This window comes from Doryrhamphus excisus, chromosome 10 (genome assembly GCF_030265055.1).
Source record: "Doryrhamphus excisus isolate RoL2022-K1 chromosome 10, RoL_Dexc_1.0, whole genome shotgun sequence".
NCBI classification, from domain to species: Eukaryota; Metazoa; Chordata; class Actinopteri; order Syngnathiformes; family Syngnathidae; genus Doryrhamphus; species Doryrhamphus excisus.
The window spans coordinates 17,706,822-17,730,417 of NC_080475.1; the positions used below are offsets into that span (position 1 = coordinate 17,706,822).

Below are 23,596 nucleotides of genomic sequence, written 5' to 3' on the forward strand. Positions count from 1 at the left end.
GAGTCAGTGCGGTCTTGACTGAGCAGAAGTTAATAGTTGGCGCAAAAGACATACACGATTGCTTGGAGTGGCCATGTCGCTGGGGAGCGAGCAGCGGTAATTGCTGGCAGCACCCTGCACTGTGTTAAAGACTATCAAGGCATTTGTACACAGTAGAAAGAAAGTGGAATGTTATACATAAATGGAGGTCGTAGCGGACCACCTAAAACCCAACATGACGATGGGGATCCGGCTTGTGGCCAATAAAGTGTCAGGGGGGTGGGGGCTTTTCAGTATAAACAGCACGCAGCTTAACTGGCCAGGTTCTCTGCAAACCATCTGTAATGACAGAGACATTTATTTGGCGTGTATTTGTGTGTACGCTGGCTTAGCGGACAGCGACTCGCTCCGAGCCCTTTGCCACAGAGTCACCACTGTGTTAATGTCAAAAGACAGCTCTGCTCTGGAGGGAGCTATAGTGGGGAGAGAAACGAGCCATTTTCAGCCATCCCAAAAAAGACCCACTGAGACTGTTCTGGTAGCTAATGAAGTGATCTTAACCACCGTCTGTGTTGGGCCTCTACAGCCACGGCAAACAAATGAGAAAATGCAGCACATGTTCCCATAGCAGAATGCAGTGGGAGATGGACAGAGAGCATTTACAGCGAGATATGGGAAATAGGACCAGCACACACACTTTACACAGGAGGGATGTGTTTGGGGACGACTGTGCTCCTAAGCAGCGGGTGCTGTCACTTTGTGAACAGACACCAACTGACAGGGCAGCTGCTCCTGTTGTCGGCTTGCTCACAAACATGAGGCCTGATTAAAGTGCAGCCTCCTCACAGCCCCCATTAATCACCTAATGATGAGTTACCACGGCGACCACCGGGCTGACAGCCTGTACGCACAAGGGGAACACATTAATGCAACGCATGATATTGGAGGGCTCCGGAGAGTTGGTGACCATGCATGTGTGTGAGAACTTCTAAGCACCCCCCCCCCAAGCGACCATATCTGGTAGCATGCCTTGAGGGGTGTGAAGAACATAAAAACATCCATGACTGCTGTATTTGATAGCGCCGCTCTAATCCTGGGGGCCGCCAGAATCTGGTGTATGAGCTAAGCACCTCTTCTCTCATCTAATCACAAACATAAGCCTCTTCCAATGAAACTAACCTGGACTATGCGGCTACCATTGGAGGCCACCGTGAGCTCGATAAGTACCTTTACAATCTAGATGCCATTAGTTTCATCTGGATTCACTTTAGAACAAATGCTCAGCATTCTGTGAATCCAGGGTTCATACCAGGGTTGGGGGTTATGTTTTATGTATTTCTGCCATTTCTGCCCAAACAAAGCAAGAGTGTTCCACTAAATATCTTCCATATGCGTTGCATGGGTGACTACATCTTCCTTAATCACAAGCACAGGCATGAGAGTTTGTTGTAGCAATGTGTGCATGACAGGGCTACATAGCATCGCCAATAAAACACAACATAGACAATGCACTCACAAAGGAATTAATAAGGAGTTCATAAGTGTAGTTGTGACTCCACATGGCACTGGCAATAGGATACAACAGGAGATAAATGGACAATGGCTGAATACAAAGAATCAAGCGTAGTCGTCGTAGCCACGTGCCAATCTGAATGGGTCAGGGAAAACTATCTCTGTGTGGAGTTTGCATGTTCTCCCCGTGCATGCGTGGGTTTTATCCGGGGACTCCGGTTTCCTCCCACATTCCAAAATCATGCTAGGTTAATCGTTGACTCCAAATTGTCCATAGGTATGAATGTGAGTGGGAATGGTTGTTTGACTTTCACTTTAGAACAAATGCTCAACATTCTGTGAATCCAGTTACATAGCAGACCTCATTTACTGCGGTTGATTCATTCTCGACTCGACAAGAGGAAGTGTGGACTGTTGGGTCCCGTGATCAAAATTAATCTGTGTTTTTGGTGGGGAAGTTTGTTGCGTGGCCTTTTTGTCACCACCACTTTCGGACATATTTGGTGCACTGGGTCCTCTGTGTTGATGGGCTGACCTCTGTTGACCTCTGTTATCTTGCATTGCTCCTCATGAGACACCACTCTCCTGCTAGCGGCCCCGCCTCCCCCCAGAGACAAAGAGACCATGACTGACAAGACGGCTCATGTCGTTCAAGCCTCTGCTTCACAGAACAAACGCACCCAGGGGCTGAAAACAAGTCGGGTGTATTTTGTGCTACTCGTTTGGAGGCGAGAGAAGAGGAAAACAGGTACACATGCTAATGGCAAAATGACTGAGTTTATTTTCATTTATCTTGTGATGAATTGATGAATTAGCAGTTTTCTGGATGGATACCACATTTTAGATCAATATAAGCTTAACAAAATCCGTTTCACTTAAAGGTGGACGCAATGACTCAAAAGGGGAATGAAGTTATGTCAATAATAAATTGCTGTAATTCCAGTAGGATAGCTTAAAAATATTTTTGTGCGTACGCAAGCTATAGGGAAATCCCCTGCTCTTTTCAAGTTCAGCCACAAATTCTCGATTGGATTGAGATCTGGGCTTTAACCATGGCGATCTAGAATATTTACCTTGTTGTGTTTGAGGTAGTTGTGTGTAGATTGTGCTGTGTGCCTGCCGTCTTCCTGGTAAATACATCTTCCAAAAAGTAGTTTCAGCTGAGGATCATCCCCACAAAACAATGTTGTCACCACCGTGCTTCACAGTAAAAGGGGTGTGTTCGTGGTCATGTGCGGTTTTTGACATAGCGTCTCAGCTGATGGTCAAAAAACCTTATTCGTTTGGGCAAACTCCAAACGTGTGTCCTATCTGGGCCGCTCAAGCTCTTAACTCATTCAGAATGGTCCTAGGCTTCTTGGTCTTCTTCTTGCCCGGTCACCCCAGTTGTGAGAATGGCCACATGGAGGCAGATTTAGAAATATATTCATGCGTTTCTTAATTGGACTGGATTGGACTGAATTTAATTCAGGGATGCACGGTGGCCGTGTGGTTAGCGTGCAGACCTCACAGCTAGGAGACCCAGGTTCAATTCCACCCTTGGCCATCTCTGTGTGGAGTTTGCATGTTCTCCCCGGGCATGCGTGAGTTTTATCCGGGGACTCCGGTTTCTTCCCCCATTCCAAAAACATGCTAGGTTAATTGGCCACTCCCAATGTGAGTGGGAATGGTTGTTTGTCTATATGTGCCCTGTGATTGGCTGGCCACCAGTCCAGGGTGTACCCCGCCTCTCACCCGAAGACAGTTGGGATAGGCTCCAGCACCCCCCGCGACCCTCGTGAGGATTAAGCGATAGAAAATGAATGAATGAATGAAATTCATTCAGTGGGATGCCCAGCGAGTTTGAAACTCTGGAGCCATCTACTGTCCTCAACTTTTCAATCTTCTTTTCTCTGAGTAACTGGAATGTCGCAATTGGGGTAGGAACATTAATGAACCAAAGACTGGTGTTTTTATACGAAACACATTAACTGTAGTCAGGTCGTCGCCATTTCACTAACGGACACTCCAGGTATCAACTAGCTGGATCTCTGCTGCTCAGTCACTTTCAAGGGGAAAACCTATTTTCTATTATGTATTTTTAATTCCTTGACAACGGTTTGTAAAAATCTGTTTTCACTTTCACATGAACCTCCTCAATTCTTGTTGAAAACCCAAACTACATGAACCTCGGTGACAAAAGGCTGAACCTCGATAAAAGGCTGAAGCGTCCAAAGAGGGTGAATACTTTCCATCAGCACCACATGACTGCTGCGAGCAGGAGGCCATTGGAGGAACCTCAGAGGCATCTTGTTTTGACTGGGCTCCTGGGGGAATGCCAAGGTTGTGAGCATTGTCACATCTCCTCCTTTCTTCTGAGTAGAAGGCACTCTTGAGAAATGTAAGCACGATGCGGACCAATGAAGGACCTCCCTCCAGGTGTAATTGATAAGAGAAGGTGGAGAATGTGAGGTATGTGCTGGTGAAGGCCGTTATCTTCTCTGTGCCTCTTAATGGAGTTTCCTTTTGGGGTGGCCTTTGGCAACATACCAGTTTGAAAAGATTTCAGCCTCTAGAAGGAGGCTAATCAACACATTGGGCCCAGGAATTACACCACAGCAAGTTCACATTCCTAAAAACACTCTTGCCATATAGAGGATCTTTGATTAAATAAAATGTTAGGTACAGCAGCGCCTCACATTATATTATATGTATAGAATATCTTATAAACACAAAAGGACCATTGTGAAGGGAGAGACGTTCATGCCTTAAATGGATAAAAATGCCAACTATCCCTTTAAGGTATTGACTGATACCAATATGTATCTGTCAAATAAATCTGTGCTCAAGAACAAGTCGTGTGACATCTCATCAATTAGATGGAGGGCAAGACATGGGGGGGGGGGGGGGGGGGGGGGGCAAGGCTAGTTTTTATTCTGATGTTGTTGTCAGAGCAGAAGGCCTCTTGAGATTTGAATATTAGAGCACTCAATCATAAGCCACTTGGATGTGTTCTGCAATCAAACATCCCCGATTTTCCCTCTTGGTCCACCTGCCTATTGTCAGACTAATGATCTTATCTATCAACTCCGACTGGGAGTCCAAGTGAGTGCGGCGAGTGGGGGTAAGTGTATCATTCATGAGGATGCCCTACATCCCCCAGCTACTTCAACCCCCATGCCACCCAGCGCGGCTTGACGATAAGACAGCTCAGAGCATTCAGCCTGGCAGTGGAGGCCAGCAGGGGCACTGATGGGTGTCTTGGAGAACAATCCCTATCAGGAAAATGATTAGGTCAGCGTATGAAAGCAATCACCAGCACATATTATTGCACTATGTTGTGGGAGCAATCGTTGAGCAGATGCTTGGGAGTGGCCAAGGGACAACCCCGCCCCCATTCAACATATTATAATGAGCAGACTAGAAAAAAAGCCCATCATGACCTCCATTTCCATCACCACCACATTCAAAACAATTACATTACACAAAGATGGTATACACCTTTACCAATAAACATCCATACATCCATTTTCTATGCCACCGATTGTCACGAGGATCGCGGGTATGCTGGAGCCTATCCCAGCTGTCTTCGGGCAAGAGTCGGACTGGACCGGTGGCCAGCCAATCACAGGGCTTACCAACAAACATTGCAGCTCAAAACGCTTGAACACAGCACATGGCTACAGTTGTTAAACATGGAATAACGTGGAAACGGTCCATCAACAATGGTGGTACTCGTCTACGGTACTTTTTTTTCTTATGACGGACTATCTTGGTAATAGTTTAGTTTAGCTTAGTTGAATAGTTTTCCAAATGACATACTTAACCAATTGGTAGTATTTCTGAAGAACTAGTAGTCAGTCAATTAGTCGATGACCCCTTACCAAGCATCATGGGAAATGTAGTTTTTAGCCACACCTTCGTATTACCCGCAGGGCTCACAGTTTGAGAAAAGAGTGGCAGCTTGTAGACCGGAAATTATATATATTGCTGGCATCAAACATGTGGTGGAGGAAGTGTAGCTTCTGGGACCGCCTATAACAGTGGCATTTAAGTACTACAGGGCTGGACGATATGGACCAAAAACTTGTTTCCCAATATATTTAGGTTGAATATCGATATACAGTGGTATGAAAACGTTGGGCACAATATGTTCCTTTGTATACGACTGTATCCTTTGTTGGGATCATCCATTCCAGGTAAATATATCATATAGCAGACCAACACAGGGATAGATGAGAAGGGAAATGAACTTTATAGGATTTACAGAAAGTCTACAATCATTATTTAAACTAAAGTAGGCAGGTGGATACATTTGGGCACCCTTGTTGTTTTATTGGTTAGACGACCTTTAACACTAATTATTGGAACACATTAGTTTGGTAAGCTCATTGACCCTTGACCTGCATAAACAGGTGAAGTCAATCATGACAAAAGGTATTTAAGGAGGCCAATGGCAAGTTGCATCTTTTCTGAAGAGTAGCACCATGAGGATAAGCGGTATAGAAAATGGATGGATGCATAAGCCTCTTGGGCTCATTCAATCTTTGTACAGTCAACATTTTATTCATTATGTGAAATTTGGTCCTGTTGTCTTTCAATGTAGGTGCCAAACGAAGGGTGTAGTAGGGCAGTGGTTCTCATCTACTTTCAATAAAGCCGTCATGTCTGGGAAACAGGAAGTACTCGCAGCAACGCTATATTATAAAGATGGTCTCTGGTAAGAAAAAAAAACACTTCAATAAAACCTTCACAGACTTATGTAGTGTATTATTAAACAATGGTAGGGGGTCATGCTTGAGCCATGTAAAATAATGGGCGTGAGTTTAGAAGGTAGCCACCCCCCCATGCTTGAATACAACACTGAGATCCAGCGTTCTTGTGCATTACAAGATGGACCACAGCGTGCAACATTGAACGCTAACCATTTTGTACTGTTATGTTTCATATTCACACGGCCGATCAAAAACCTCAGTATGTGTTGACACTCAGTGGCGTTAGGCTTACAAACTATTACTTTTGTGTCTTCATCCATATTGGCTTAATAGCTGAGAAGACGCTCACTCTCTTCTGTGTTCATTTCTTATCGAGTCAATGCGCTCGGACTTGTACACTGTGAACCCTCCTGTCAACCTGCCGCGTTATTACCATTTAGCCAATGTATCAATTCATGTTCCTCCATGCAGGTTTGTGGCGCTGCAGTCAGTGTTAAATAGCGTCCCACCGCCCGAGCAAGCTTATGAAGCCACTGGGAGCACATTGGCTACAGTGCTGCATTCACCTTTGTGTAAACACACACGTCGGGTATTAAAATGTTAGGCCATTGACACACATGGACACACACACACACACACACACACACACACACACACACACACACAGAGTGGTGTATTTGCAGTACACGTTGAGTCAGAAAATGGCTGTCGTGGAATGGGCCTTGACCTTCTGTCTTTCTTTCAGATGCACCGAACGTACATCGCCGTTTCTCCTCGTATATCATAGGAGCAAATGGTGCCCTTCACCCTAATCCCTCCTGTCCTCCCCTTAAACAGCTAAAGGGGGTGGGGGTAATTGACAGGCATGAGAGGGGAGGTAGAGCTCAATGAGGGCAAATGCTGCAAAGAATAATTACGTTGCCTCATGTCCCCCCTTCCCTTTCGTTTTTGTCAAACAATAATTCAAGGGAGGGACAAGGGAAGCACTGAAGTGGCTTTCTCAAACAAGAGGTCCAATACGCCCTTTGACCTTTTCTTTCTGCTCACTATCAAAGCAGTAAAAAAATGCTCTTAGCTTATTTATTATGGCTGTGGCTCTGCTGTGGAGAAAGGCTGTTGTTGTGCTTCACTCAGCATAACTGTCTGGATCACTTTACACTGCACTTCCCCGCTTCCATCGCCTCACTTGCTACTCAGCAGGACAAAACTAGGACTCAATAACGAGGAAGGAAATGTCTCCTAAGTGGCAGCCATGAGAGTGGGAGCAGTTGGAATGACAGACTTTGGAGAGCGGTTTGGCTGGATTCCATTGTTGTTTTTTCAACTGATGAGCAGCAACAAGGCTCGTCCTGAAAGAATGACTTTTACACTAAGAGCTCCACTTATCTTGAGGCCCAAAAATATATTTGGTAATCAAATAGCAGAAGTTAAGGATGGGTGCTATGGCCGAAAATACATTCAATACATTCTTGAAATACATTGCAAGAAGATTGTTTGGCATTTAAATCATACAACCATTTCGGAACAGTTTAGACACTGGAGGCCGCCAGGAAAGCCATTTAAACATTTATTGTGCACAGCTGTAATTATGCAACACAATAGTGCAAATACATTTAATACAAGAAAATTCAAGTGCTGGCTGCATAGATGAACAAAAAAAAGCTTCAAGTTCTGAGTTTCTCTCCTTTAATGCAAAACCTTCCGAAGGGCGCTACTACCAGGTCAGTCTTCATGACACCCAAGATACAGAACAGGAAGAAGGGGTATTGTTAAAGGGGACCTATGACCTTTTGCCACTTTTCTGAATGTTGTGTTATCGTGTTCAACTATGCCAAAGTTTCAGATCACGAGGTTTGCACATATGGAAGTCAGCTATGAAAGACGTTTGGAAAGACTCTCAAAGCTCCATTTCAGAGAGGCGGACTTCCTTGTATGGGTGTTCCCGGGTACAAGCTGTAGGCTTGCAAAGCTAACACTAATTGCCTCCAGGAAATAAGAGTATTTGTTCAGGTTAACTTGCCTAAAGAAAATCAGGCCGAAGTGTTTGATAATTGAGATAAAAATTGAGAGAAAGGTTTTGTAAGCATGGGAGGAGCTGGAACGTAAGCAGGAACAATTTAATTTACGAGTGTCCTAACTGTGTTTATTCTGTGTAAGCAAGCACGTCAGTCCTGCAAAGAATGCGTAATGTGAGTTCATACACAATAAGTCAGGGGGGCTCCCATCACTAGCTCATAGCTACCAGTGGCTCCTAAAGACTTTTCCAGTAGCTCTCCAAAGGGTTTATTCATTCATTATCGACTCCTATACTGACAAAATTACAAAATGAGGTTCAGCAGTAGTCCAGAAGCCCTCAGGAGCACTTGGGAGTGTAAGCAATCACAGCAGAGTGGGCGTGCCCAGAGGCGGGCTATGGGTGGAATACATTCAAAAGCAGAGATGGAAATAGGTGCAGAGTAGGAATTTCAGCTGATGGTGGGAACTTAAAGAAGACCCAAATCTTGGATGGATGTTGCACCAGCTCCTCCTGTTCGCTTTCAGCCATGTTTTGTAATCATGACAATGACGAAGCATTGCCGCTCGATTTTACAGCTTGTGGCTAGATTGCATCATCAAGATGCATTATTGCTAAAGAGCGCTCTATTGTAGGCCAAATGTATATTGTTCCTTGGCATCGCTTCTATGGCATATTACTAACAGCCATTGTAAGTGCTTCAAGGTCTGTGCTGTGTTTACCCTCCTCCTTCCTACACCGGAGAGAGAGATGTTAATGTACACCACTCACAGGGCTTCTTTCTTTCACTCCAGTGAAAGAAATTAGAGAGGCGGTGTGACCCAAAAGCAGACGTACATGAAAGGTGAAAGTAATTGCTTTGGCCGCGTCTATCATATCATGAGTAAACAGGGTGAATGAAAACACCCGAGTCCAGATCTGTGCCGTAACATTGTATGCTTCATAATGACCCAGGCCAAAGACCTGAAGGCAAGCCTTATGAATCTCCACAAATCTGATGACCCCTAAAAGCAGCAACCAGTGATGCAAACCTTCAAATAGTTTTTTGGGGGGGAAAGAAAAGACATGAGATGCAGAACCCAGAGGGCAGGGAAGCATGTGGTATGCAGCGGAGCAAAACTAAAGAGATAAAGGGCAAACCATGCAGCTGTTTCACCTCCCTGTAAGTTCAAGCCACGTATGCGATAATAGAATCCTTGTTGTGCATTAACCTCGGCAAGACACACACACACACACACACACACACACACACACACACACACACTAGGTGATTCATGAGTGACTGCTCAATAACAGACAAGAGTTCTGCTCTCGCCTTTCATCATTGCAGCAAGAAAAAACAAGAGTGAGAACTCTCCAGCAGCCCACAGACACACTTCTTACGCCGCTAACGCCAATGGTATCTGCTAAATGTTGTCACTTTATGGAAATAGACGGTCCATTTCTCAGCAGCGGTGTGGAAGAGCTCTATTTCAGCCCTCCTGTTGTCATGAAATATTTATCCTAGCAAAGTGGCGGATCACACCCAGGTGAGAACCGTTTCAAAGTCTAAATCAGGAAAATGTCTTCCTCTCACACCGCACCTCAGTGCACACAACAAAGACCTGTTTTTCAAAGGGATTATCTACAAGTGTTCCTTTAATCAGCACACGGGAGAACTGTAGCAATCCCTCAACAGCTCATTCCCAAAGGAATACCTTTCTGTGAAGTCTTATCGGGAAGAGGATCTCCTTCAGCAGCAGCAGGCAGAGAGTGTTTGAGGATGAAAACAGCAGCTACTACTACCGCCTACTACTCCTCCCTTGCTATGATGTCCTCGCCAATGATCTCCGAACAAAGGCCTCCATTTTGAAGGGGAGTTATGTTGTGTGTATCCTATTGGTTTCAATCCTCTTTGTTATGCTAGCAGGATAAGCCAATATGCTGGGTGGTAGCTGAGCAAGTGGTGTTTTGCATGAGTGCCAAAGCCGGCAGTCTGTAAGGCTGGGGGAGGGGGGGGGGGGGGGGGGGGTTGAGGATTCTTACAGATCACCAGGACACACCTAACTTCTTTTTAACAGACAACTCTTAAAAACGTAGATTTTATATTTTATATCTTGTCTTTGGATGCACTTTTAAATATTTCTTCTGAACTCTGCTGTTTGCTTTTCACTTTCTACTGTTATTTTATACACTTGTATTTGTTTACTTTTACTATGTCAAGTGTTTTTGACTTTTTGAAAAGCGCTCTAAAAATAAAAAATATTATTATTATTATGATGTCACTCCCAAACACTCTTTTGCACAAACACACACACACTTTACCGACGTGGAAGTATGATACAGTGGGTGTTTGCAACTTATTTTCTGTCAGCTTTGACAAAACCAGTAGTTCAAACATCAAAGCTAACAATCACTTCCTGGTTGTGTCACATGTTCACACCCTCTTTCTTCTTCTGGAAAAAACAAAACATGAAATCATGGAGCCACAGTTATATTTATTTTGGGTTTATGTGTGGCTACAAACGACAACCCATGCGTCGGCAGACTTAAAGGGGAACTGCGGTATTTGGGAACATTGCCCATTATTCCCAATCATTATGTGAAACATGAACACCTATTTCTTTCCCTTTTCTGTGCATTACAACACTATAAAACCAGTTCATTTCAGCTAGCTTACAATGCTGTCACTGGGATACACCTATTTCTAAAAAAATGACGCTGAGACTAGCGATTACATCAGAATTTATTTGGAAGAAAATGAAAGAAGCGCATTCCCTGATATTATCCACTGATAAGTATATAGATTTTCAGCCAAGGGAAAGCGCTAGGTGTGGTCACGCTAGCACTAGAAATAAAATGCAATATGAAATATAAAAAAATCATGTTAGCAAATCTAAATGTCAAAGGAGTCCTTGGGTGAGTACTCAGCCTGTTAGTCTTCTTATATTCCAATATTTGATGGATTAATTAACATTCTGAGCCATCAATCTACCGCATTAACACACATATTTTATTATAAAAAGGAAAAAATGAAGTATCCACTAAGCCTGTCCCGATAATGGATAAATCGACTTATCCAACGATTCCAAAAAAACAACCAAGTTGATAATCATGACATCCTGGATAAATTGATACGCACATCCAGTATGTATGCGTGTTTGTTCTTCCCTCTGTGACACCCAGGCTACATGACAAGAGGGTTCGCCCTGGTTCTAGAAGTGGAATGAATGGAGAGAGCGGGCTCTCATCTGATTCAGCCTCTTTGTGGAGGCGGGGCTAGTAGCTACCACCCTAGCACAGTTAGCCAGCGCCATGAGCACGGAGATCGACATGGACAGTTTCCTCAATTGGGGAAAAAAGTACCATGAGAGGTGCTCAGACGGGGGCGCCTTCATCCCGACCGTCAACGCTTGCTGAGGCGTTTGGTCGGCGAAGCGGAGTACTCTATTGGCTGCTTTTAGCAATCCTAATCTTTTGGGGAGTCCTATTAACACTCCATAATAATTACATACTCATGTACAATTTGTCAAATAAACCAGTCGGCATGGCTGCATTTTTCAGCAGATGTAGAATAATATGATGTGAACGCACACTGAGCACAAACCAAACTTAACAAAGTAAGTTGATAACCACCATCACGGGACCAGCTAAGTCTGATTACGGAGTTGCATTGCTTTGTGGAGCCACATTCGCTATACAGGATATCCCCAAAGTCCAACAACTGAAATGTAGGGGTTACGGCTTGACTTCCAGAGGAAAGAAGCTCTATGCATGACCCTGTCGGCACTGCCCCAGGATGAGGCTCTCTTTCTAGGTGACAGGAATGTGCAGCACTGTGGTGGATCAACATTACGCTAGTCGAGGTCTCCTATTTTAACCCAAATTTAAGTTGCAAATGTCAAACTAAGCTGTACATATCTGGCGGTACGCAACGCTCTTGGGGTTGGCAAGGGCAGTAAAGATGTCCTGATGCAGGTGGAGCTAATGGAAGGGAAGGCTGCATTTTAAAGACCCAATTGGGACAGCCCTTGTGCACGGCCATGATGTAGAAATGTGCACTTCAAGGATGGGACAAAATCAAAGTTTGTCATGGCAGTGTTTCCCTTGACTGACTGTCATTATAAAACTGGACATTCACCCTGCTACAGCTCGCAAAACATTACAAGTCATTTTGTGCATGTGAACTAATAAGTTCCTGTTCTCCTGTAATCAAGTGACGAGGAGAAATGTAAAGGTTAGATAAATGCATAAACATGAAAAGAGAAACCAGTGCATGCATATGGAGAACAGCCTATTAGCCAGACACAGCATCATTGTCTACTGTTTAGACTGGAGAGGTCATGCTCCAATAAGCACAATCAAACCATGTGAGCATCTGTTGTCTTTAACCCCCCCCCCCCCCCCCCCCCACCCCAGGTTTATGGTGCATCGTCACAGTGAATTATTTACTCGAGCTCCCCATTTTTCCGTGTGGTTAACATGTTTCTGCTTAGCAAGTCTGGGCAGAGCTTAGACATTCCCTTGGAATAGCTGATGCTGATCAACAGGAAACAGCATCAGGACAGTCAGTGGCTTTTCATCTTTTCACTTTTACTCTACATAGCTGGATTGTGCAGTCATCCTTTCATGATACACCCCCATTCTCTGTCCGTGGTTCCACTCAGCTTGACAATCAACCCAATTACCCAATCCCAGTGAACCGAAAGCACTCACACATGCACATCAAGACAAGGCATTCGTCTGTCGTTTTACAATTAAAAATCACGGGATGATTTGCGGCTGCACGTAGGGCCTCACAGCTAGGAGACCCAAGTTCGATTCCACCCTCGGCCATCTCCGTGTGGAGTTTGCATGTTCTCCCCATGCATGCGTGGGTTTTCTCCAGGTACTCCGGTTTCCTCCCACATTCCAAAAACATGCTAGGTTAATTGGCCACAGGTATGAATGTGGGTGGAAATGGTTGTTTGTCTATATGTGCCCTGTGATTGGCTGGCCACCAGTCCAGGGTATACCCCCCTTTCGCCGAAGAAAGCTGGGATAGGCTCCAGCACCCCCGCGACTCTGGTGAGGATAAGCGGTAGAAAATGAAGGAATGAATGCATGATTTGCTGGTTCAGAAGACCAACCCCTGCCATGCAGCCTGGGGCTGCTCTTAGTGGCTCCCTCATGACGCACCGTACTAGTACTGTCAACACACGACTTTATTGTTTTTATATCATATTTACACAGTAGTTCACCATGATCAGTAGATATTCAGCCAGCATTTATTTACGGGGAGGTGCTTCTAAAAAAAATTAGGTCAATTTTCACACTTTAGTTCTGTTTCTTTGGGGTTTAGCAGGTTATATTTGCATTAATCAAAATATTATCAGCATATATATATATAATTAAACTGTATATATTTGGGCTATGCACAAGCATTAACAGATTCTTCTCGTCTCACTGTGCTTGTGTGTCACATCACAAAGAAATACAAATGTTACAAATGTTTGCAAGAACAAGGCTCCAACCAGCCTGTAAAGTGATATCATTACGACCAGGTCAATCCCAACAAATAACTACTATACACTGCAGTAGGATTTATCACTCTAATGTGGCGCAGTACAACTGTTAGTATGTCATTTTCATGTATTCTTATTGGGGCAGCCCCAAGGGTCCCCCCCCCATTAACCACTACGGTTTATTTAGAGAGTGTTAACCTAAATGTGCTCATTTGAAAAGTGCCCTGAGATAGATAGACACACATATACAATTGGTTCTCGATAAATCCAATGAAATGGCTTGTTCTTTCTCAAACAGGGAAATGTCTCACTTGTCTCGGCTGGGGAAAAAAGAAGTGATTTCACTGGAGTGTGGCCCTCCCACGCAACCGCAGAATGTTGGACCTGTGGTGAATATGAGCTGACAAGTGCAAATGATACAACTCGAGTGACAAAGCCATTCATTCCCACTGAGAAAGGGCTCTCCAGATGTGGCGGCGCTTCCTCGCCGCACAGAAAAGTTCCAATTTACGTTGTCAGGGTGACACATGGGAAGCCAAATCACCCGCTTGCCTAATCTAATGAGTGAGCGACAACAAGTCAATATTTTCTTATCACGCAGAGCAGCAATATAGTATGAGCGTGGTAACAGGCAGTGTTAGGCAACACTGGACTTGCAGCAGTATGCATGTAATCATCATGTGCCAATAAAGACATGCTATGAAAAGATGCTTTACCAAGGAGACCTTCAATTACCAGCCCAGCAGAAACGGTCTAGATTGTGTAGTTCAAACAACACACTCCATCCTGGAATGGCCACCCGGCAGCAAAGACTAAATTGTAATTGGACATTGATCTGTTGAAGTCTAAGGATGAATAACTCATCTTAGGAGGAGGAGGAGAACATGTGTGCCTTTCTGAGAGCTTTGTGAAAATGGAACAAATGGCATCTATAAATAAGTGTGTGTGTGTGTGTGTGTGTGTGTGTTACATCCATTTTGTTTTAAATCCGAAGAGATTACTAGTCATTTTGAAAAGACATCTCTCAAAGAAAACAGCAATTAACTTGCTTCTGATTACCTCCTTGACAAAAAAGGCATTTCCCTGAAGAGGAAAATGCAGCAACATCATTTCTACCAGCCTAGTTAAACTCAAGAAATGGGTAAATGTATCCGCAAATATTACCATTCGCTGCCTGGCAAGTAATCATTAAGGAATGGCAGCAATGCATTATTCATTGGCTAATGTATAATTCAGAGTTAACAGCAGATTCTCTGCATAAATAAAGCGGTGATACATTTAAACGCATTAAATGTTTACTCACTAAAACAGGATACGAAAGCACAGCGTGGACACTTCCTTGCTGCAGTTACTTGATAATCCCATTCTGGAACCATTCCTCAGCACGCAGGCACAGAAGGCAGATACCAGAAAGGTGGAGAGTGACGAGAGGAGAAACATGTTTGTCGGACAAAGCCCCACAGAGCGAGTATATGCTTCTTAGCGGAATCAAATTGTGGACAGTCTGAAGTGGGACATAAAACCACACGCTAGAGTAGGGTTGGGTGATATTTTTAATATACAGTAAACCTCGGATATATCGGATTCAATTGTTCCCACTGGTTTTGTCCGATATAAGCGAAATCCGTTATATGCGTATACCGGAAAATGTCCGTTTTACGCATATATCGGATTTATATCCGGTATATGCGTAAATCGGATTTTATCCGTTATAAACTATGACTATGACTTTGACTATGTTTCCAATGTACCTGGACGCACAGGCAACGCTGCAAATGACGTCGTATAGCGGCCTGTCACGATTCGGCGAATCGGAGCGCCACGATGCGGCCATCCGATATATGCGAGGGAAATTTAATGGAAATGCATTGGAACGGGACTGGAGATTTTGTCCAAAATAGGCGAAATCCGTTATAAAAAATCCGATATATGCAATGAATTTTTATTGGAAATGCATTACAGAAAAATTGGTTCTTTTTTATCTGTCCGTTGTGAGCGAATTTCCGATATATCCGAGTCCGATATATCCGAGGTTTACTGTACCAGTATAACCGCATGGATTCTTCCCATGATAAGAAAATGACTTATACCCGTACAACTGATAAACGTAAACAAGCCGAGTTGATGACAGTGTCGCTGCGGATATACAGGATGAATCAAAAGCTGTCATCATGGTGTGGAAGTATTTACTCAGCAGACATCCCGACCCAAACGGGTTAAAACGGTGACAAACGATAAATCTCTTACAGAGCATGAATGGAGGCTAGCAGGGGCTAGCTTCGTTTAGCTAAGTGGTTGTGTGTGTGCGCAACTCGGGCACACACACACACACACACACACACAGTCCAGTTCTGGTCGGGTTTTATGTGATGAGAAACGTAGTTCGGCTAAGTTGCTGGGAACATTTAAGTAAAGAGTTTGGCTTCTCAATACAATATGCGTTCCAAAGAGTAAAGGAATTCTCAAAATAATCAGATGCTCGGTGTTAGACATGTCGCCCGTGCATTCATGCGATGTGATGAACACACTCACAGTAACTTCGTCTTTCACGACGGACCACCAAGGCCATCGTGGAGGCAGATGCAAGTGTTCATCACACACAGGTAGACATATCTAACGCCGACCGTTTGAATGAGTGTTTTGGAGAATTGGAGCATTGTAGTGATGCACATGTATTCCTCTTTCGAATGCGTATTGTTGTGAGAAGCTAATCTCTTTACTTAACCTTCCTCTTGTGTTAGCTTTCTGGTATCATCTCTTATGTTAACGGGTCGGTTTTGACCCATGTATTAAATCAGCTATAAAATACACTAAAAACAATAAGTTACCATCAAATTTGCTTCTCATCTCTTGGTTACCTTCTTATGCTTCCTCATCCATGAAAATGTTGGTTTTAATACTTTTGGTGAGGGCATGTAGGCCATTTTTTGTCACGATACCCCTTCGATTTCAATTTCCAAAAATGGTATTATACTATTACTATACTATTACTATACTATATACTATTACTGAGGGCTATAGAACATATCTCTTAAATCAAGCTTACATGATTGCTAATTGTACACTTATGATTTCAGTTTTGGCTCAAAATATTGCTTTATAGTCATATTATTATAACCGGGTCGAAGCCGACCCTAACAATACAGTGGTCATAATTTCAACCAGACCATGTTAAAATGTAGTAAAAAATTTTTTTTGGTTTTATTTTGTTGAAATAAAGTTTCCTGACAAAGTCAAAAAGCCTTGATGCAATAAACATTTGATGTGTGATTCTTTTTATGCATTAAAATGTAAAACGGGTCGGTGCTGACCCTAACACAAGAGGAGGGTTAAATGTTCCCAGCAACTGAGTGGAACTACGTTCTTCATAACTGAAATCTGACCAGAAGTGCAATTAGGAGACCAAGTGGGGGTTAAGTCGCCGTTCATGGACTGCACTGCTGATCTGGATGTCACAACTTCATGTCTAAAAAATACAAAGTATCCCCGCACTTTTGGGAATTTACAAGCTGGGTCATACTAACTTGTTTTCTCTTGTTAGAATGCACAAAAAAGGAGAAAGAACTACGTTGTTTCATGTTTTTCATGTTTCTCACATAAGGACTGTGGATGATGGGGAAAATTCCATAGAAAGTGCACATGCCCTCCACTGAGCTGAGCTGCTTTAAGGATGCGCACACACAAAAGGAAAGGTAGGTTGCTTTTCAATGATGACAACTTCTCATTCATTCTTGGCTCCTGGGGTCTTTTTGAATGAAGCATATCTGCTCTTCCACACAACAAATTAGATGAACAAATCAAAGAACCTCACCTGCTCCTCCATCACCCTTGGATTCTGCAGTCACTCAGCACTGCCTTTCATGTGTGCTATATATCAAATGTGTGGCTAGCATAGACTTAACGGCTCACTGGTGCAACAGTATCTGCAAGGAGGTACACAGCTGACTCCATTATTTAGCGTACGGCACTACACAGCCATTACTGTTTTTACCACGGCATATACAGCAAATTTCTACATACAAACCAGCAGGTGGCACCAGACATATTTTTCCCATGCAGTCAAATATGTTTGTTACCGTTTCTTCTTGCTCCGGTCCGGTCGCTCCAAATGCGCATAACAAAAACATCAAATAACGGCAAATAAAATCTCATGGTACAGGGAAGTTGTAGCTTACACCTTTCCTGACACAGAGCAAATCTGTTTAGCATGTAAGGGCATTTAGAGCAACAATACTATCTGCCCCAATGGCTGGACGGGACAAAAATATATATATATAAAATAAAAATATGTTTGTTACTCACACACACCAGTGACCAGTCCCGACATGGACACCAACAGAAAAAAAGCGTCTTAAAGGTTGTGCAAATTAGCAAACAGAGGAGGAGTTATGACGTGTTCTTTTAAAGGGGACCTATTTAATTAAAGGGGACCTATAAATGCAGCTAGAATGTTGTATTCTGGTGTTAAACCATGACAAATTTTTAGATCATGAGGTTTGCGCATTTGGAAGTGAGTCCTGAAAGAAGTTTGGCATGGCTAAAAAACAGAGTTTCAAAAGGCGTGGTAAAACTGCCCCTTTGTGATGTCACAGAGGGGCAGACTTCCTTATATAGGCGTAAGCCAGATGAGCTCACCGTCCTCCCCCAAGCTCTGCTACCACTAAAATGCAAAGTAATGGTAATGGTAATGGTTTTATTTCATTTGAACATGCATCAGATTCCAATTGAGTGCATCCCATAATCAGTTCCCAGTTCCACATGTCCAAAAGGAGTAGGAAGAAGCAAAGCTTATTAAATCCTACCCCTCCATCTGGTTCTTTTACAATCAGTAACTGTTACATTTGTTCACTTCCTGCTTTCCATAATACAGTTTAGGGTTTTTTTTTCTTTTTTTTAATAATGTACCTCGTACCGAAGTACAAGGTGGTATGACCATACAATGACATAATGGGTACCATAGTAACTGTCAATATAGTGATATGCATAGCACATCATGACTGGTTCAAGACTCTATTCAAGAAATACAGCTGAATAGGTGCGGATTCAGGAAGAACTATGAAATTAACAGTGTTCCAGCAAAAAACAAGTCAAATGAACATTCCAGCAACAATGCATTTTCCACAAACTTAAAATAATTTGAATAAAAAGTGTTTATAGTACATGATACTACATGTACTACATGTGAGGAGTCGATCCAGAGCCACTGGGCCCGGCTCCACACGAGGTGAAACAGAACACAACCTCTGTGTAGGGGGATGGAAAGGAGAGCAACAATGGCGTATCGGCTGCCTTTCTTTACCATGAGGCGGCTCTGGCAAATCCTCCATTGTTGAGGTCAAAAGTAGGAGAGGAGAACGCGTCCAACCCAACAGGCGCTAGCAATTAACAGACTAATTGGTATCTTACAAATCTTTAGGATTTTTTCCTTCATGAGTCAAACATCTGTTTTCATTCATCCATCATAAGAAGTGGGTCAATCCTTTGTAATTGCAATAGAGTGGAGTCATTCAGCTTATTAGTGAAATGGAAAGATATGCAGACCCCAGCACACTTGGCCATTAGAAGGAACAAATTCAGAGGCATGCCAACATTGCATCATTTACAGCTCGCTTTCCTCCAATCCGTCATGGATTACATCAGTTTGGATGATGATTACAAAAAACAACAGCGACAACCTCGACATGTTTTGTTTCTAGCAGCCAGCAGCTGCCATCGTCCTGTCACAGGAAGGGAAAGGGGGGCCAGACACAGTGAGGCGCAATCCCAGTGAGGGCCATTGTGCAGGCACATTAAACAATATTTTTCCAGTGCTCTGTCAAATATTCATCTGCCTCCAAGCAGCTGGACAGCCGGAGCGACCCGCTTCTCTGTATGCAGTCAATGCTTGAAAACAGCCTCTTTGATACAGATGTCAGCTTGCTCAGAGCTGGCACTCGCTCAATGTTTACTGCCTCTCTGCTATAGGCTTTACATTTTGTTAAACACGGTCAGCCACCCCAGACAGGAGGATTTGGACGGGGTTCATAGTACCATAGAGTACCATAGTCCAAATGCAAACAGTGGTGAGCAGAATTTCGTGACTCCAGAAGGTAAAATTACAATGGTCAAATATCCAAATATCAAGCCAAAGCAGCCTCACCGTGGAGCACACAACACCTTTCACTTGCACAAGTCCATTAATAGAGGTGAGCACTTCCTCTTAGGCCTGTCCACAAGTCGTGAAACCAAATGGATAACATAACCTCAAGCGGAGGCAGGAAGGAGCCCATTCAGACTGCTAAAAAACTCAACCCCGTTCATACTAATGTTACCAAACCAAAAGGGACTTGACCTCTCCATTAAACATTGCATTTATTCATAAATGCAATAGAGCGGGGGAGAGCTCTTGGTGTCTCAATAGACTCTACACAAAGAATTAGAACTGGTGTCCATATCACCTACAGCTAGGTGATTGTGCTTGTCACAGCAGTACAGTGAAGTGAAAATAGTCAAGTAATGTGTATGTACAAGCCGCTACACCTTATAAATTGGGTTGTCTGTGTAAAGAAGTATACTTTATTAATGGACTATAATTAACTATAAGTCACTCCGGAGTATAAGTCGCACAAGGCCAAAAATGCATTATTAGGTAGAAAAAAAACAAACAGACCAAAACAGACATTACGTATCTTGGAAGGCAAGTTCTAACAATAAAAAAATAGAGAACAGGCTGAATAGGCGTAAGATATGCTAACACAATACTTATTCAGAAAAAAAAATAAACATGAACAGAAAAGGTGTCCAGTGTTTATGCAACATAAACAGTGTTTTCATTTATAAGTCGCTCTGGAGTATAAGTGGCAGGAACAGCCAACCTATGAAAAAAAGTGCGATATATATACACACACACACACACATATATCTGTATATATGATATATGGATACATACTATATATAGCTTATCTATGCACAGATTGACCATAATTAGTTTGAAAACGATTTCAAATACATTCAGAGATTCTAATGATACTCATATATGTTGATATATGTTGAAGACGTGCAGCTCCACCATAGTCACACTGTATCCCAAATTGCCAGCTTGCCTCACCTGTCAAATGTCCAATAATGAGTGCACCTGATGTTTATACAATATGTTATACCATGCTAAACAGCTACTGTACATTTGTACCGTACAGTTTTATTGCACAGGCAGCTCTACTAGTCTTTTTTTTTTTTTTTACACCACTCCAATAATAACATGTCATTATCCACCAGCGGGCCTTGTGAGTTACATTAGCTCATGCAGCGTCTCCCAACTCCAGTGGATTAATCACATCTGAATCATTAAGCTAGAGGTCACTTCTGGAGGAGCAGGCTGGCTGGTGGGGGGTGTTTGGCTGGTTGGAGATTAGCTCCTCACTCCTCGTCCAGAGCAATGTGCCATCTGAGTAATACCTGGGGAAAGTCTTTTTACGATAGCAAAGAGGTCGCTGTCCGTCCTTTTTCAATCTTTTCCTTGTGCTTGTATGACTTTGGCAGAAATACCCACTTTGACCAATTACACAATTTATTCCCATCCTAAACTGTAACACATGAGATAAACTGCCTCTCAGACAAATAACTCTGTCGGCTTTCAAATCCTCAACTGCCCTGCTTAATATGCCCCCCCCCACAGACACACACACCAACAACTAAGCAGCCCCCGACCTTGCTCTTTTCAGCAACAGGCAAACTCCCCCTTCTTTTCACCCCCACGGCGAGAGCTGCATGTGCTTGGGCCAGAGTTCATAGCCTCTGGGGTGCTGAAGGGGGAAGTCAAGTTAATCTGGCGGTCCTTCAGCCGAGACACCATTCACAGCCTTGCCCCGTCCCCCCTGAAAAAGACAGCAACTTTTCCATTGCTACACCCACCATGAGTAAATGTTGACCGCCTCAAAATAGATTTGGCGCAACTTTTTCAAATGTTTTATTTTATATAGATCACGTGGCACCGCTTTGCCCTTGCTTGTGAAGACATAATGGGACAGTGTGTGTAGCTTAGCGTAGCGTTACAACTCCCTACAGTAGATGGCATTCTCTACACGCCTCATATTCACCACAAAGAAACATTGAACAGTGGGCGTATGTACACTGGCCAGGCACAAACCGGAATGTCCAATTGCTTGGTCGCATCTGTTCAATAGAGATATATTGTTTTGACGTCCAATGCCCCAGGAAACATCATTACTGCTTGTTAAATTATTTATCAAGGGTGTGCATAGGGGGCATGCACACAAATGAAACACCCTTAAGTCAATATCTTCGTACTCTGTTTTTACATAAAATGTAATCATAATGAGATCATTAGATAATGTTACACATAAACCAGAAAGCTCAAATTTAACTATCCACTCCAAAACACTGGGCCGCAGTTTTGGCAAACCCCCCCCCCAGGAGCAGAGTATTCCATATCAAGGCCAATTGTGCTAATTAGATGATGTCGCTGACCCCCCCAACCCCAGTCCAGTGTCACCTTTCAAATCCATGCCTGTACTTTATAAAGTTGTACTTAAGTTATTGCAATGATTAGATTCGCTTTATGATTCCAGTTGTTAGAGTAAAACAAACATGGCAGCACGAGTGAACAGACAGGACGCCATCTGGCAGTGACTTCATCAGGAGGAGATGCATTTTACTATTGGGAGGTGGTACTTCAGTAAAGAACACCCGCTATGAAAATACTTTTGGCAGTGCACAGCAGTACATTTTAAGGGCCAAACACCTGTAGTACTTCTATGACTGATATCAGGCACCAGAACTGCACTTGTACTTGAATACAATAGTTAAGTACTCTTTCCAACATCTGAGTGACGGCATGATGTAGGTGGGGTGAAATGTGGAGGAAAACACCACCACTTTTTCGCCGCTTAGAAATGCGCACGAGTACATGTTTACATCTGCATGTTCACTTGTACTGGACTACAATACTGTAGTACTCTTTACAACATATAAAAAGGTATATACTAAGCATATCAGTATAATGGAATAAAGTACCGATATGAAAGTGAAACTATACAATAAATATTTGGTTTAAAAGTACATGGAAAAAGCAGGATGCTTATAACCACTGTTTCTGATATAATTTATCCCGACTTCACTCATCCGGAAGGCATTAACATATACAGGCGTTATGACGTATGATGTTACAACATTCCATGATTAGAATCCACGCCAATACATTTTCCCCTTTTCTGACCTATAAATGTAGTTAGAATGTTATGTTCTGGTGTTAAACCATGCCAAAGGTTCACATCAGCACGTTTGGGCATTTGGAAGTGAGCCCTGAAGGAAGTTTGGGATGGCTGAAAACGCTGGGTTTGAAAAGGCGCGGTAAAACCGGTGCTTTGTGATGTCACAGAGCGGCGGACTTCCTTTTATGGGTCAGAGTTAGGAAGTTTGGAAGTGGGCGGACGTGGGCCGTATGTGGAATAAATGAAAACAGAGCATTTTGGTAGGAAGCATGAATAATTCCAGCTGGAATAAGTGCAGATTGTGGAAGATCTAAAAAGTTTTGTGTGCGGGTTTTGGTGTGTAGCTGCTGTATAGGATACCACAACACGAAACATGAGCATAATAGGTCCCCTTTAAAATGCTAGTTTCAGCCCAAGTGGTTTAGTCGGTAAATACGAGACCGGTGCTAGAAATGGTTCCATGTGCAGGCATATAATCCATATCATATCTGTGCTTGACTACACACAGGAAAGAGGAATTTAAGGTGTCTCTTTTGTTATTACAGTTGTATTTGATTCCTGTATTCATGTGTTCTGTGTACAGTGTATGTGCTTCATTTAGGTCAAAATCAACTTAATCAACTCACACATTACAAATAAAAATGGAAGTTGACCTCCTGTATTCTGTATATTATATATATATATATATATATATATATATATATC

General features: G+C 43.0%; 1 protein-coding gene across 4 annotated transcripts in view; it reads right to left on the minus strand.

Annotated features, from left to right (window-relative positions):
• rerea (arginine-glutamic acid dipeptide (RE) repeats a) overlaps positions 1–23,596 on the minus strand; it is a 129,774-nt gene that overhangs the window by 63,797 nt on the left and 42,381 nt on the right. The gene's annotated exons all lie outside the window — the stretch shown is intronic.